The sequence below is a fragment of the Arachis hypogaea genome, chromosome 1, assembly GCF_003086295.3.
Source record: "Arachis hypogaea cultivar Tifrunner chromosome 1, arahy.Tifrunner.gnm2.J5K5, whole genome shotgun sequence".
NCBI classification, from domain to species: Eukaryota; Viridiplantae; Streptophyta; class Magnoliopsida; order Fabales; family Fabaceae; genus Arachis; species Arachis hypogaea.
Genome location: NC_092036.1, coordinates 75,761,852 through 75,764,007, shown reverse-complemented (window position 1 = coordinate 75,764,007; position 2,156 = coordinate 75,761,852). Strand labels below are relative to the sequence as shown.

At 31.8% G+C, this 2,156-nt stretch overlaps 1 non-coding gene across 1 annotated transcript; it reads left to right on the top strand.

Annotated features, from left to right (window-relative positions):
* Positions 1–588: 588 nt before the first annotated feature.
* Positions 589–696, top strand: LOC112712631 (small nucleolar RNA R71). Its single transcript, XR_003157860.1, has one exon. It is a non-coding gene; the product is annotated as a small nucleolar RNA R71 (small nucleolar RNA).
* Positions 697–2,156: the final 1,460 nt, after the last annotated feature.

Genomic DNA, 2,156 nt, shown 5'->3' with positions numbered 1-2,156 from the left:
AGAGACTATGTTTGCTAAGTTAGAGGTGCTCTGCTAAGAATTCTCTGTCTGTTGCTGAGAAGATGATAGATAAGGCTTGCTATTGCTGAGCCTATTTTTTCCACCATTATTAAAGCCTTATTGAGGCTTTTGTTGATCATTCCATGAGAAATTTGGATGATTTCTCCATGATGAATTATAGGTGTTTCCATAAGGTTCACCCATGTAATTTACCTCTGCTATTGCAGGGTTCTCAGGATCATAAGCTTCTTCTTCAGAAGATGCCTCTTTAGTACTGTTGGATGCATTTTGCCATCCATTCAGACTTTGAGAAATCATGTTGACTTGCTGAGTCAACATTTTGTTCTGAGCCAATATGGAATTCAGATCATCAATTTCAAGAACTCCCTTCCTTTGAGGCGTCCCATTACTCACGGAATTCCTCTCAGAAGTATACATGAATTGGTTATTTGTAACCATGTCAATGAGTTCTTGAGCTTCTGCAGGCGTTTTCTTTAGGTGAGTTGATCCACCTGCAAAATGGTCCAGTGACATCTTAGAGAATTCAGATAGGCCATAATAGAATATATCCAAAATGGTCCATTCAAAAAGCATGTCAGAAGGACACCTTTTGGTCATCTGCTTGTATCTTTCCCAAGCTTCATAGAGGGATTCACCATCTTTTTGTTTGAAGGTTTGAACATCCATTGTAAGCTTGCTCAGCTTTTGAGGAGGAAAGAACTTAGCCAAGAAGGCCGCGACCAGCTTATCTCATGAGTCCATACTATCTTTAGGTTGTGAATCCAGCCATATTCTAGCTCTATCTCTTACGGCAAAGGGGAAAAGCATGAGCCTGTAGACTTCAGGATCTACTCCATTAGTCTTAACAGCCTCACAGATCTGCAAGAACTCAGTTAAAAACTGGTAAGGATCTTCTGATGGAAGTCCATGGAACTTGCAGTTCTGTTGCAGTAGAGCAACTAGTTGAGGTTTTAGCTCAAAGTTATTTGCTCTAATAGCAGGGATTGAGATGCTTCTTCCATCAAACTTGGAAGTAGGTGTAGTATAATCACCAAGCATCCTTCTTGCATGATTATTTTCGGCTGCCATCTCTTCTTCCTTTTCGAAAATTTCTGTAAGGTTGTCTTTGGATTGTTGTAATTTAGCTTCTCTTAATTTCCTCTTCAGAGTCCTTTCAGGTTCAGGATCTGCCTCAATAAGAATGTTCTTGTTCTTGCTCCTGCTCATATGAAAAAGAAGGGAACAGAAAATAATAGTAGGGATCCTCTTTACCACAGTAGAGAGATTCCTTTATGTTAGTAGAAAAAGAAAGGAATCGAAGAAGGAAAAGGTAAGAATCCAAACACAAGGGTGAAGATAGGTTCAGTTTCTTGAGATGAGAAGAAGTGTTAGTAAATATATAAATAAATAGAAGAAGATGAGAGGGGGAGAATTCGAAAATTAATTTTGAAAAATAAGTTAGTGATTTTCAAAAATTAAAGGAAGAAATAAAATTAAAATTAAAATTTAAAACAATTAGTTAATTAAAAGAATTTTGAAAAAGAGGGAGGTAATTTTCGAAAATTAGAGAGCTAAAACTAGTTAGGTGGTTTTGAAAAAGATAAAAAAAAATAAACAAAAGTTAATTGGTTTGTTTAAAAAAGATTTGAAAATCAATTTTGAAAAGATAAGAAGATAAGAAGACATTTTGAAATCAAATTTTTGAAAAAGATAAAATTTTGAAAAAGATATGATAAAAAAAAGATATTTTGAAAAAGAATTGATTTTTTTTTTAAAATTAAAATTTAATTGCTTGACTAACAAGAAACTAAAAGATATTATTCTAGAATTTAAAGATTGAACCTTTCTTAACAAAAAAGTAACAAACTTCAAATTTTTGAATCAATCACATTACTTATTAGTTAAGTTTCGAAAATGTGAAATAAAATTAAGAAAAAGATTTTGAAAATAATTTTAAAATTTTTGAAAATAATAAAAAAATGAAAAAGATTTGATTTTTGAAAAAGTTTTGAAAAGATAAGATTTTTTTAAAATTGAAAATTTGACTTGACTTATAAGAAAAAAACTTATTTTAAAATTTTTTGACTAAGTCAACTCAAATTTTCGAAATTTTGAGAGAAATAAGGAAAATATATTTTTTTGATTTTTGAATTTTT